The following is a 15,740-nucleotide window of genomic DNA, read 5'->3' as shown; positions in this document are numbered from 1 at the left end:
TTTGTTATTTTTACATAGTGTTCTGAATGATGAACAATGGTCTACAGCCAATCTTGTGTATTATTATACAAACTTTGGTTGTAAGATTCAGATAACTATTTAATAAAAGCTAAATATTTTATACAGGGAGTGCAGAATTATTAGGCAAATGAGTATTTTGTCCACATCATCTCTTCATGCATGTTGTCTTACTCCAAGCTGTATAGGCTCGAAAGCCTACTACCAATTAAGCATATTAGGTGATGTGCATCTCTGTAATGAGAAGGGGTATGGTCTAATGACATCAACACCCTATATCAGGTGTGCATAATTATTAGGCAACTTCCTTTCCTTTGGCAAAATGGGTCAAAAGAAGGACTTGACAGGCTCAGAAAAGTCAAAAATAGTGAGATATCTTGCAGAGGATGCAGCAGTCTTAAAATTGCAAAGCTTCTGAAGCGTGATCATCGAACAATCAAGCGTTTCATTCAAAATAGTCAACAGGGTCGCAAGAAGCGTGTGGAAAAACCAAGGCGCAAAATAACTGCCCATGAACTGAGAAAAGTCAAGCGTGCAGCTGCCAAGATGCCACTTGCCACCAGTTGGCCATATTTCAGAGCTGCAACATCACTGGAGTGCCAAAAGCACAAGGTGTGCAATACTCAGAGACATGGCCAAGGTAAGAAAGGCTGAAAGACGACCACCACTGAACAAGACACACAAGCTGAACGTCAAGACGGGCCAAGAAATATCTCAAGACTGATTTTTCTAAGGTTTTATGGACTGATGAAATGAGAGTGAGTCTGATGGGCCAGATGGATGGGCCCGTGGCTGGATTGGTAAAGGGCAGAGAGCTCCAGTCCCACTCAGACGCCAGCAAGGTGGAGGTGGAGTACTGGTTTGGGCTGGTATCATCAAAGGTGAGCTTGTGGGGCCTTTCGGGTTGAGGATGGAGTCAAGCTCAACTCCCAGTCCTACTGCAAGTTTCTGGAAGACACCTTCTTCAAGCAGTGGTACAGGAAAAAGTCTGCATCCTTCAAGAAAAACATGATTTTCATGCAGGACAATGCTCCATCACACGCGTCCAAGTACTCCACAGCGTGGCTGGCAAGAAAGGGTTTAAAAGAAGAAAAACTAATGACATGGCCTCCTTGTTCACCTGATCTGAACCCCATTGAGAACCTGTGGTCCATCATCAAATGTGAGATTTACAAGGAGGGAAAACAGTACACCTCTCTGAACAGTGTCTGGGAGGCTGTGGTTGCTGCTGCACGCAATGTTGATGGTGAACAGATCAAAACACTGACAGAATCCATGGATGGCAGGCTTTTGAGTGTCCTTGCAAAGAAAGGTGGCTATATTGGTCGCTGATTTGTTTTTGTTTTGTTTTGAATGTCAGAAATGTATATTTGTGAATGTGGAGATGTTATATTGGTTTCACTGGTAAAAATAAATAATTGAAATGGGTATATATTTGTTTTTGTTAAGTTGCCTAATAATTATGCACAGTAATAGTCACCTGCACACACAGATATCCCCTAAAATAGCTAAAACTAAACACAAACTAAAAACTACTTCCGAAAACATTCAGCTTTGATATTAATGTGTTTTTGGGTTCATTGAGAACATGGTTGTTGTTCAATAATAAAATTATTCCTCAAAAATACAACTTGCCTAATAATTCTGCACTCCCTGTATGAGAGTAAGAAAGAAAAGTATATCTTTGTGTCCACCTTTCTCTGTTAATGCCCTACCTGGCCCCTGGCAAAAGCTTTGCTAGATCCGCCCCTGCACAGTTACCAGCTGTCAGCTAAATAAAAAAAGGAGCTCGGTGTTTATTTCTCTCAGAAACAGTTCATAACTTCCCTTCAACTCATTCATGTCACCTAAAAAAAAGGTAAACCTGTTTCTCCATCACCAGTTCAGCTCTGATGATTCAGTAAGGTCATCTCCTGGTTTCGACCAGCCGCTTCTACAGCTGTGGCTCCAGCAAACATCAGCTGATACTAGAAATTAAAATCAAATGAATTTAACAACAGCTGATCAAGCTTAAACGTGCTGCTGTTGTTTAGCGCGATAAACAAACAAGAGAGAAAAGCCGATCATTGATCAGTTTCATGACTGAAGTTTGAACAGGCGAGAGAATGACAGGGGAGGCTGTCATAAAGTTCAACATCAGTAACTTAGCGCGCACACAGCTGTATAGAAACTCCATCGTGCTAGCTACCACGCAGTACGAGTTATTATAACTGATTGTAAAAAGTCAGCACAACGAAAATAAACTACACCTAAACTCGGTTTATATCTGACCCAAATAGAGTGCAGGTCACAACTTCTTACCTGAAATTCAGTTCACCTCACGCTCCGACCGGCAGCCGCCTGCTTCTCCTGCCTTCGGTTTCCCTGATCCACGATCTACCACCGGTCGATCGGCGGTCGCCTCGCCGCCTCGTTCCCCGCATGTTCTTTCTGACACACACCGGTGGATAGCTGCCCTCGGTTGTAGCTCCGCGTCAGCGACTACCAAACAACTCAGTTATTTTTTCCACATCGACCAGCATCTGGACAATCCACCGCCTTTCACTGTTTGTACCGTTACTAAAAAAAAACCCTCATCGGCTCATAAAAACGAAAAATAAGTCCAGCTATGACCCTGAGTCAAAAAGACAGCCAGCTCGGGTTAGCTAGCTACCTGTCTAGCTCTTTGCAGGCACCGAAAACATCAGAGCTAATATGGGATGTCTTGGTAACACGAGCAGATATTTGAAGTTTACATCTGGCCAATCCACCACCTTTCACTGTTTATACCGTTACTAAAATGAATAAATAAATAAATCATCGGTCCATATAAACGAAAAATAAGTCCAGCTAAAACACATACTGTCGGCGAGCGACCGGTGCTGACACGAGTTTCACCCGCCTCAATATAAGCCAAGCCTGGGTGCTTTTTCACGAAGGGTCGCTAGCGGTGCTAGCTAACTATGCTAGCGGCGCTAGCTAGCTAGCCGGCTATCAGCAACACATAAGAGAACTGCTGCTAAATAAACTACACCTAAACTCGGTTTATATCTGACCCAAATAGAGTGCAGGTCATAACTTCTTACCTGAAATTCAGTTCACCTCACGCTCCTGCCTTCGCTTCCCTGATCCACGATTGACCTCCGCGTTAGCAAACACCGGTCGATCGGCGGTAGCCTCACCGGCTTGTATGTCTCGTTCGCGGCATGTCCTTTCTGTCACACACCGGTGGATAGCTGCCCTCTGTTGTAGCTCCACCACCAAACAACTCAGTTATTTTTCCACATCGACCAGCATCATCGGCCCATATAAACGAAAAATAAGTCCAGCTAAGACACAGACCCTTGCCGAGCGATCGGGCGATTAAACAAATTTTAGCCACCTCACTATCAGCCAAGCCTGGGTGGTTTTTCCCGAAGGGTCGCTAGCCGCGCTAGCTAGCTAAGCTAGCGGCGCTAGCTAGCTAGCTAGCCAGCCGGCTATCAGCAACACGTAAGAGAACTGTTGCTAAATAAACTACACCTAAACTCGGTTTATATCTGACCCAAATAGAGTGCAGGTCATAACTTCTTACCTGAAATTCAGTTCACCTCACGCTCCTGCCTTCGCTTTCCCTGATCCACGATTGACCTCCGCGTTAGCAAACACCGGACGATCGGCGGTAGCCTCACCGCCTTGTATGTCTCGTTCGCGGCATGTCCTTTCTGTCACACACCGGTGGATAGCTGCCCTCTGTTGTAGCTCCACCACCAAACAACTCAGTTATTTTTTCCACATCGACCAGCATCATCGGCCCATATAAACGAAAAATAAGTCCAGCTAAGACACAGACCCTTGCCGAGCGATCGGGCGATTAAACAAATTTTAGCCACCTCACTATCAGCCAAGCCTGGGTGGTTTTTCACGAAGGGGCGCTAGCTAGCTAAGCTAGCGGCGCTAGCTAGCTAGCCGGCTATCAGCAACACTTAAGAGAATTGTCGCTAATATGGGATGTCTTGATAAAACGAGCAGATATTTGAAGTTTACACACCTACATTCTCGCCTGAAAATATCTTAAAAGTGTATTTTGTGACCTAGAAACATGAATAAAAGACATATAAAACGAAGTGGTGTCCGCCATTGTTTGACTCGGTAGAGGCATGCTATGAATTGTGGGATATGTAGTTTTCACCAAGCATGGCACCCTTTAGGCCGTACTTCTCCCGGTATACCACTAGAGAGAGCCAACACACCACAAATGAAGTCTGTTTCTATGGTGCCAAAAGCAGAATCTTTCTCAGGAGCCTAGAAATTCGCCTAAATTTGCACTAAAATCTAAATATTTCAAAAACTATAAAAGTTATAAACACCAAAAGTCACACCATACTAGCCCAGCTCCAGCCGCACAAAATGATGTAACATATGTACCCCTATTGTCAAAACTGTTTGGCAGAGGAGCGCGGGAAAATTTTCACTAAAATATTAATATTTAAAAAACTATAATAGTCATAAACACCAAAAGTCATAGCACACCATTCCAGATCCAGCCGCACAAAATGAGGTAACATATATGAAGCTTTTCTCAAAACTGCGGGGCGTGATACGTGCCGAAATTTAGGCGGAAGATGGAGAATAATAATAATAATAATAAGAATAATAAATCCGACGAATAGTAATATGTGTGCCTCTTGGCATAGGCACACATAATAATAATAATAATAAATCCGACGAATAGTAATATGTGTGCCTCTTGTCATAGGCACACATAATAATAATAATAATAATAATAAATCCGAGGAATAGTAATATGTGTGCCTCTTGGCATAGGCACACATAATAATAATAATAATAATAAATCCGACGAATAGTAATATGTGTGCCTCTTGGTATAGGCACACATAATAATAATAACTAGAAAGCGAAAATTTCTGAAGAAATTTTATGTGTGCCTATGCCGCTGCTAATCTGTGTAGTTTGCCATTCTTACGGCTGCTTAGGGCAAAACTCAGAAGAGCAGCCATTCTCCACCATGAACTATGGTAAAAACAAACACCGCTCACACTTCACAGATGACAGCTTACAGTTTTGTGTAAAGATGAAGTTGCTTTGTACAGCCCCGATTTGCAGACGCTGTGCACAGAGGTTCATGAGCAGAAGTCCCCATTGTAGCACGGCAGATCCGACAATGTTTGCATGAACACGCTTTGAAGCATTACGTTATGGACCACTTTTCACACATGGTTGGTGTACCCACACAACCGGCTGTAGCTTTTCAACTTACACACACCCAAAAAACAGCCGAGAGAGCACAGACAACGCCCGAGAGGCGTGATTGCAGATGCCGCTCAGGTGGGTCCACCTCCCCTGCAGCGGCACTGCAGACCACGCCCCGCCACACACATCAAACACGTAAAATAAATATTTATGCACTTTCGCATTCACTTTTTGTCTTTTGTTATTTTTACACAGTGTTCTGAATGATGAGCAATGGTCTACAGCCAATCTTGTGTATTATTATACAAACTTTGGTTGTAAGATTCAGATAACTATTTAATAAAAGCTAAATATTTTATATGAGAGTAAGAAAGAAAAGTATATCTTTGTGTCCAGCTTTCTCTGTTAATGGCCTACCTGGCCCCCTGGCAAAAGCTTTGCTAGATCCGCCCCTGCACAGTTACCAGCTGTCAGCTACACAAAAAAAGGAGCTTGCTGTTTACAGGGAGTGCAGAATTATTAGGCAAATGAGTATTTTGTCCACATCATCCTCTTCATGCATGTTGTCTTACTCCAAGCTGTATAGGCTCGAAAGCCTACTACCAATTAAGCATATTAGGTGATGTGCATCTCTGTAATGAGAAGGGGTGTGGTCTAATGACATCAACACCTATATCAGGTGTGCATAACTATTAGGCAACTTCCTTTCCTTTGGCAAAATGGGTCAAAAGAAGGACTTGACAGGCTCAGAAAAGTCAAAAATAGTGAGATATCTTGCAGAGGGATGCAGCAGTCTTAAAATTGCAAAGCTTCTGAAGCGTGATCATCGAACAATCAAGCGTTTCATTCAAAATAGTCAACAGGGTCGCAAGAAGCGTGTGGAAAAACCAAGGCGCAAAATAACTGCCCATGAACTGAGAAAAGTCAAGCGTGCAGCTGCCAAGATGCCACTTGCCACCAGTTTGGCCATATTTCAGAGCTGCAACATCACTGGAGTGCCCAAAAGCACAAGGTGTGCAATACTCAGAGACATGGCCAAGGTAAGAAAGGCTGAAAGACGACCACCACTGAACAAGACACACAAGCTGAAACGTCAAGACTGGGCCAAGAAATATCTCAAGACTGATTTTCTAAGGTTTTATGGACTGATGAAATGAGAGTGAGTCTTGATGGGCCAGATGGATGGGCCCGTGGCTGGATTGGTAAAGGGCAGAGAGCTCCAGTCCGACTCAGACGCCAGCAAGGTGGAGGTGGAGTACTGGTTTGGGCTGGTATCATCAAAGATGAGCTTGTGGGGCCTTTTCGGGTTGAGGATGGAGTCAAGCTCAACTCCCAGTCCTACTGCCAGTTTCTGGAAGACACCTTCTTCAAGCAGTGGTACAGGAAGAAGTCTGCATCCTTCAAGAAAAACATGATTTTCATGCAGGACAATGCTCCATCACACGCGTCCAAGTACTCCACAGCGTGGCTGTGGGTATAAAGGGTATAAAAGAAGAAAAACTAATGACATGGCCTCCTTGTTCACCTGATCTGAACCCCATTGAGAACCTGTGGTCCATCATCAAATGTGAGATTTACAAGGAGGGAAAACAGTACACCTCTCTGAACAGTGTCTGGGAGGCTGTGGTTGCTGCTGCATGCAATGTTGATGGTGAACAGATCAAAACACTGACAGAATCCATGGATGGCAGGCTTTTGAGTGTCCTTGCAAAGAAAGGTGGCTATATTGGTCGCTGATTTGCTTTGGTTTTGTTTTTGAATGTCAGAAATGTATATTTGTGAATGTGGAGATGTTATATTGGTTTCACTGGTAAAAATAAATAATTGAAATGGGTATATATTTGTTTTTTGTTAAGTTGCCTAATAATTATGCACAGTAATAGTCACCTGCACACACAGATATCCCCCTAAAATAGCTAAAACTAAAAACTACTTCCAAAAACTTTCAGCTTTGATATTAATGAGTTTTTTGGGTTCAATAATAAAATTATTCCTCAAAAATACAACTTGCCTAATAATTCTGCACTCCCTGTATTTGTCTGTCAAAAATAGTTCATAACTTCCCTTCAACTTATTCATGTCACCTAAAGAGTAAACCTGTTTCTCCATCACCAGTTCAGCTCTGATGATTCAGTAAGGACATCTGCCGTTTTTACAGCTGTAGCTCCAGCAAACATCAGCTGATACCAGAAATTAAAAGCAAATGAATTCTAACAACAGCTGATCAAGCTTAAACGTGCTGCTGTTGTTTTGCGCGATAAACAAACAAGAGAGAAACGCCGATCATTGATCAGTTTCATGACTGAAGTTTCAACAGGCGAGAGAATGACAGGGGAGGCTGTCATAAAGTTCAACATGCGCACACAGCTGTATAGAAACTCCGTCGTGCTAGCTAGAACGCAGTACGAGTTATTGTAAGTGATTGAAAAAGTCAGCACAACGAAAATAAACTACACCTAAACTCGGTTTATATCTGACCGAAATAGAGTGCAGTTCATAACTTCTTACCTGAAATTCAGTTCACCTCACGCTCCTGCCTTCGCTTTCCCTGATCCATGATTGACCTCCGCGTTAGCAAACACCGGACGATCAGCGGTAGCCTCACCGCCTTGTATGTCTCGTTCGCGGCATGTCCTTTCTGTCACACACCGGTGGATAGCTGCCCTCTGTTGTAGCTCCACCACCAAACAACTCAGTTATTTTTTCCACATCGACCAGCATCATCGGCCCATATAAACGAAAAATAAGTCCAGCTAAGACACAGACCCTTGCCGAGCGATCGGGCGATTAAACAAATTTTAGCCACCTCACTATCAGCCAAGCCTGGGTGGTTTTTCACGAAGGGTCGCTAGCCGCGCTAGCTAGCTAAGCTAGCGGCGCTAGCTAGCTAGCCAGCCGGCTATCAGCAACACGTAAGAGAACTGTTGCTAAATAAACTACACCTAAACTCGGTTTATATCTGACCCAAATAGAGTGCAGGTCATAACTTCTTACCTGAAATTCAGTTCACCTCACGCTCCTGCCTTCGCTTTCCCTGACCCACGATTGACCTCCGCGTTAGCAAACACCGGACGATCGGCGGTAGCCTCACCGCCTTGTATGTCTCGTTCGCAGCATGTCCTTTCTGTCACACACCGGTGGATAGCTGCCCTCTGTTGTAGCTCCACCACCAAACAACTCAGTTATTTTTTCCACATCGACCAGCATCATCGGCCCATATAAACGAAAAATAAGTCCAGCTAAGACACAGACCCTTGCCGAGCGATCGGGCGATTAAACAAATTTTAGCCACCTCACTATCAGCCAAGCCTGGGTGGTTTTTCACGAAGGGTCGCTAGCCGCGCTAGCTAGCTAAGCTAGCGGCGCTAGCTAGCTAGCCAGCCGGCTATCAGCAACACGTAAGAGAACTGTTGCTAAATAAACTACACCTAAACTCGGTTTATATCTGACCCAAATAGAGTGCAGGTCATAACTTCTTACCTGAAATTCAGTTCACCTCACGCTCCTGCCTTCGCTTTCCCTGATCCACGATTGACCTCCGCGTTAGCAAACACCGGACGATCGGCGGTAGCCTCACCGCCTTGTATGTCTCGTTCGCGGCATGTCCTTTCTGTCACACACCGGTGGATAGCTGCCCTCTGTTGTAGTTCCACCACCAAACAACTCAGTTATTTTTTCCACATCGACCAGCATCATCGGCCCATATAAACGAAAAATAAGTCCAGCTAAGACACAGACCCTTGCCGAGCGATCGGGCGATTAAACAAATTTTAGCCACCTCACTATCAGCCAAGCCTGGGTGGTTTTTCACGAAGGGGCGCTAGCTAGCTAAGCTAGCGGCGCTAGCTAGCTAGCCGGCTATCAGCAACACTTAAGAGAATTGTCGCTAATATGGGATGTCTTGATAAAACGAGCAGATATTTGAAGTTTACACACCTACATTCTCGCCTGAAAATATCTTAAAAGTGTATTTTGTTACCTAGAAACACGAATAAAAGACATATAAAACGAAGTGGTGTCCGCCATTGTTTAACTCGGCAGAGGGGTGCTATGAATTATGGGATATGGAGTTTTGTAACAAGCATACAGATTTTCAGCCGTACTACTCCCGGTATGCCACTAGAGAGAGCCAACCCACCACAAATAAAGTTTGTTTCTATGGAAATTGGCCTAAATTTGCACTAAAATCTAAATATTTCAAAAACTATAAAAGTCATAAACACCAAAAGTGTATACCATACTAGTCCAGCTCCAGCCGCACAAAATGATCTAACATATGTAACCCTATTTTCAAAACTGTTTGGCAGAGAAGCGCGGGAAAATTTTCACTAAAATATTAATATTTAAAAAACTATAATAGTTATAAACACCAAAAGTCATAGCACACCATTCCTGAACCAGCCGCACAAAATGAGGTAACATATATGAAGCTTGTCTCAAAACTGCGGGGCGAGTTTCGCTGCAAAATTTCAGGCGGAAACTGAAGAATAATAATAACTAGAAAAAGTTTGCATTTCCTGCGAAAATGCTGTGTGGATGCCTTAACGCTGAAGCTGTCTGCTGAAAAGCTGAAAAAGATGAAAACTTGCAAAAAGTTGTATGGTGGTGGAAAAAAAAACATTGCCCTGAGCAGGATTCGAACCTGACCCTCCTGGTCTCAAGGTAGCCACTCATCTCACTGAGCCAAACTCATTCTGACAAATAACAGGTGGAGAGACTGACAATTTTGCTGAAATGAGCAGAAGCTGCTAAGAATTGTGCTGATAAGAGGTGAAAAGGCTGAAAATTTTGCAGAAAAGAGGTGAATCAGCAGAATTTCTGCTGAAAAGAGGTAAAGATGCAAAAAGTTGCGCTGAAAAGAGATGAATCAGCAGAATTTCTGCTCAAAAGAGGTTTTTTCTGAAAACAGCTGAGATTTGTGCTAATAAGAGGTGAAAAGGCTGAAAACTTTGCAGAAAAGGTGAATAAGCAGAATTCTGCTGAAAAGAGGTTTTTGCTGAAAACAGCTGAAAAAGCTGGGATTTGTGCTGAAAAGTGGTAAAAAGGCACAGAAAAGAGGCAAATCAGCAGAATTTCTGCTGAAAAGAGTCAGAACAAAATTTGAACATGGCCCGTCTTGTCTCCAGGCAGCTGCTCATCTCACTGAACCAAACTCATTCTCACAAAAACAAGAGACTGAGAAACTGACAATTTTGCTAAATGAGCAGAAGCTGCTGAGAATTGTGCTGAGAAGAAGTGAAAAGGCTGAAAATTTTGCAGAAAAGAGGTGAATCAGCAGAATTTCTGCAGAAAAGAGGCAAAGAAGCAGAACGTTGCGCTGATAAGAGGTGAATGAGCAGAATTTCTGCTGAAAAGAGGCAGAACAACCTGGTTCTGCTCTAATTCACCAATCAGAGGTACTGCTTCTGTCTGCTTCATCAGGCTGCTAAAAAGTTTGCAGAAATGTAATAAACGATGAATATGAATTAGTGGTCTGTGATAGTGTATGGAATTTGTAGTGAACAAAAAAATGTTGAACAAGGTGGGATTGAACCCACACCCTTTGAGCTGCAGAGCCGTGTCATTACTGATTGCGCCACCTGGAAAGGTGTCTGAAAAACAGAGACATGAACAGTCAAGAAATAGATCGCGGTGAGAGGAGAAAAACGCCGTTTTTTGGAGTTACAAAACATTCTGCTTTTACACAAATACTATAATGTGGCAGAAATACTATGTTTTAGCACAAATACTATGATTTGCTAGAAATACTATGATTTGGCACATATACTGTATTCAGCAGAGATACTGTAACAAAATAGAGAGTCTATGACTTAGTAGTAATACTATAACATAATAGATATACTATGATTTTTCAGACAGTCTATGTTTTTGCACAACTAGCACAATGTGGCAGAAATACTATGATTTGGCACAAGTACTATGATTTAGTACAAATACTCTTATTGGCACAAATACCATGTTTCAGTACAAATACTATGATTTGGCAATAATACTGCGTTTCAGCACAACTACTGAGATTTGATTGAAATACTATGATTTAGAAGAAATACTATGATTTTGTACAAATACTACTATGTTTTGGTTCGAATACTATGATTTGCAAAAAATACTATGATTTGGCACAAGTACCATGATTTAGTACAAATACTACGAATTGGCAGAAATATTGTGACTTAGTAGTAATACTTTAACATAACAGATATACTGTTATTTTGCAGACATAGTATGTTTTTGCACATATACTACGATTCTGCTCAAATACTATGAAATTGCAGTAATACTATGATTTTGAAGGAATACTATGATTTCGTAGAAATACTATGCCTTAGTAGTAATACCATAACACAACAGATATACTATGATTTTGCAGACATGCTATGTTTTTGCACAAATACTAAAAATTGGCAGAAATACTATATTTGGGCACAAATACTATGATTTGCTATAAATACTATGATTTGGCACATATACTATAATCAGCATATATAGTGTAACATAACAAAAATTCTACGACTTAGTAGTAATACTATAACATAAGAGAAATTTTAATTGGACAAAAATAACATGATTTGGCACAAATATCATGATTTGGGCAAAAAAATACCATGATTTGGCACAAATACGATGATATGGCAGAAATACTATGATTTGGGATAAATACTATGATTTGGCAGATACACTATATTCAGCAAATATACTATAACATAACACACATTCCTCCACTTAGTAGTAATACTATAACATAAAATAAATATTATGGTTTTGCCCCAAAACCATGATTTGGCACAAACACCATGATTTTTCAAAAATACTATGATTTAGCAGAAATACTATGATTGAGCAGAAGTACTAAGATGTAGTAGAAGTACTTTGATGTAGCACAAATACTATTATAGAGGAGTAATACTTTAACATGGGAGAAATATTGATACTCACACACACATACACAGAGAGCAAAGTGTACAGGGGCTGTTAAGAGTCTGGGCTTGGTATATCTAGGTCAGCTAAATTAGCTGCACCTGCTGTAATCAGCACTTACACACACAGACACAGAGACAGCTATGAGTTTTCTGCAGTGTATTTCTCACATTCAGGATTCCCCTCGAACAAATGGCCATAATTTCCTAACCGTAGGAGCTAGAACGGTCATTCTGACACCGTTTTGTTCAGAAGAGATGGGGGAATCTGCAGGTCTTCATAATTCAGAGATAAAATATAAATTATTGAAGATATATGACTTGTAACACACTGTAACTGAGTAGAGGCAAAGCAAAACTGCCTTGACTTGCCCTCAAACAACGTTTTGTAACTCTAAATCTATATGGAGCATCAAAATCATTTTTTCACCGTAAGAAACAGCAGTCTTTGGTGAACAGTCATGGGAATTTTCAGGTCTCTGTGGAAATCCATCAAAAAGATATGACGAGAGAAAAAAGTGCCTAATTTCCAGAGTTTGAAATCTGAAGAGATCTGAGCAAGGCACCAATTTCCTACCCTCAAACAAATGTAATTGATGGCCAAACGGTAATAGGTGAGAAAAAAATTCTTGAATTGTGAGCATCAGGGGTGTCTGAAGATATATTGGCACAAGCGTCATGTCTCAACTTTGTTTGGTTAAAGAGATATGACGATTCGAAAATGCCTCTCATTAGAGAATTCCAGCGCTGATTTTAAACAAACTCTCCATTGACTCTCTATGGAGAGTTTTCAGACTTTGTGTTGCTCTGAGGAGATTTGCCAAAATTCTGTAACGCCCACAACAATGATAGTGACATTTTCTGAAAGCCAGCAAAAATACCTACGTTTTGATGTATAATTTGTGGGGATTGAGTGGAAATTGAGCGAGTTGCAAGAAGTTGTTCAGACATGAAGAGAAAATTCAGAACAGACCAGCCCTCACTCTGAGTTAATTGCATAGCAACCATAACAACGCATGTATTTTCTGAAAAATCACAATTTTGCAACTGAAAACTTAAAGAGGTATAAAATTAAAACGGTAGAAGATCTGAAAAAGCTGAATCACTCAGGAATAGCCCAATAATCTGAGAACATTTTAAAGTTTGAATGGAGTTTCTAGGTGAAAGTATGACAAAGTAGTTAAGTTTCAAAAACAAGCAAGTTTTAGCAGAATTGTGGAAGTTTCCCATTCATTTCAATAGGACAAATTAAAGGAAAAAAGTGTAATATTTTAAAAAGTATAAGAGTAATAAACACCAAAAGTCATAGCAGTCATTAGCAGAAAGAGCAGAACAGTTTAGAGTTTGAACGGAGAAAATCGGCTGAAAACTGACAGAGTAGTTAAACGGCGAAGAACGGAGCAACTAGAAGAACTAGAAAAATTTGCATTTCCTGCGAAAATGCAGTGTGGATGCTTTAAAGCTGAAGCTGTCTGCAAAAACTAGCTGAAAAAGCTGAAAAGTTGCAGAAATTGTAAAAAGTTTGCAGAAGCAAAGGAACTTTGCTAAAATGTAATAACTTAGCAGAACTGCAATATCTCAGAGGAAACATAATACTTGGCAGAAATACAATAGCATTGCAGAACTTAGCAGAAATATTGTAACTTACCAGAAACATGATAACTTCTCAAAAATACAAGAATTTAGGAGAAATAGTATAAAATAACAGAAAGAATATATTTAGCCAAAAATACTTAAACATTACAGAAATACTATGATTTAGAAAAATAGTACAACATAGCAGAAATACTGTGATTTACCAGAGACACTGTGATGAACTATGAATATTGTAATTTTAAATAAAAACTATGTTTTAGCACAAATACTATAATTTGGCAGAAATACTATCATTTGGCAGAAATACTATGTTTCAGCACAAATACTCTGGTTTAGCACAAATATTATAACATAGCAGAATACACTTATATAGCAGAAATGCTATATTTAGAAAGAAAAATATAATATAGTAGAAATACTATGATTTAGCAGAAAGACTGTAATCAGCACATATACTGTAACATGACAGAAATTCCTCCACTTAGTAGTAATACTATAACATAAGACAAATGTTATGATTTGGCACAAAAACCATGATTTGGCAAAATACTATGATTGAGCAGAAGTACTAAGATGTAGTAAAAGTACTTTGATTTAACAGAAATACAATTATGGAGGAGTAATACTTTAAAATGGGAGAAACATTGATACACACACACATACACAGAGCCTAAAGGGAACAGTATTTCTGCCATGGAGTGCTAACAAGAATCTGAAGTCCATATTAGAAAAGCTGCTAAAATCATAAAAGGTTGCAGAATTGTAATAAATGATGTATATGAATTAGTGGTCTGTGATAGTGTATTAATTTGTAGGGAAAAAAAACATGTTGCCCAAGGTGTAATTGAACCCACGACCTTTGGGTTGCAGACCTGTGTCATTACCAACTGCGCCACTGGGAAAGAGAGCGAGCGCCTGGAAAACAGGGTGATGAGCAGTCAGAATTAGATTGCGGTGAGAGGCGAAAAACGCTGTTTTTTGGAGTTACAAAACGTCGTGTAACTCAAAAACTAGGTGGACTAGAAGCATAATTCTTGTACTGGGTGAATCAGCGTACTTTCGTGTACTTTGACTGTGATTTGCATTGCTCTTTGTACATCGGTCGCTGAGATATGACGAGAGAAGAAAGGGCAGACCTCAGATATGATTGGCTGGCTGGGAAGCTGTGCAGGCCCTGATATGTAAATTTTATATGTATCAGTCCTCACAGAGGATTAGCTGCCTGGGGACCTGGCAGAAATATATACAAATAGTATGATTAAGCATAAATACTACATTTAGTAGAAATACTATGTTTTAGCACAAATACTATAAAATGGCAGAAATACTATAATTAAGCAGAAATACTATATTTGGCAGAAACACTATATTTAGTACAAATCTTATGAAATAGCAGAAATAGTATGATTTAGCAGAAATGCTGTATTTGGCACAAATCTCATAAAATAGCAGAAATAGTATGATTTAGCAGAAATGCTGTATCAAATCAAATCAAATCAAATCACCTTTATTGTCACGTCACATGTGCAGGTACACTGGTACAGTACATGCGAGTGAAATTCTTGTGTGCAAGCTTCACAAGCAACAGAGTTGTGCAAAATACAATAACGTGCAACAAGCAAAATATAAAAATGGTTAATCTAAAAAGTAATAAATATATGTACCATATATAAAGGTATATACATTACTGAATGTGTGTACTAAATATGTTTTTCTACGTGTGTGTGTGTGTGTGTGTGTGTGTGAGTGTGTATATACATGTTTTACAAATGAAATAGAGTAAACAATAAAATAAGATATATAAAATATAAAATATACAGAGGTAGGTATGTGCAAAACAGTGGCATTAATGTACAGTATGGAGTGCATAATGTTGAAGTTCCAGTAGTGAGGGTGAGGTGTCTATGACGTGTTCAGCAGTCTGATGGCCTGGTGGAAAAAGCTGTCTCTCAGTCTGCTGGTTCGGGACCGGATGCTGCAGAACCTCCTTCCTGATGGAAGTAGTCTGAACAGTTTATGGCTGGGGTGACTGGAGTC

This window comes from Oreochromis niloticus, linkage group LG23 (genome assembly GCF_001858045.2).
Source record: "Oreochromis niloticus isolate F11D_XX linkage group LG23, O_niloticus_UMD_NMBU, whole genome shotgun sequence".
Taxonomy (NCBI): domain Eukaryota; kingdom Metazoa; phylum Chordata; class Actinopteri; order Cichliformes; family Cichlidae; genus Oreochromis; species Oreochromis niloticus.
Note: the sequence above shows the minus strand (reverse complement) of the source record.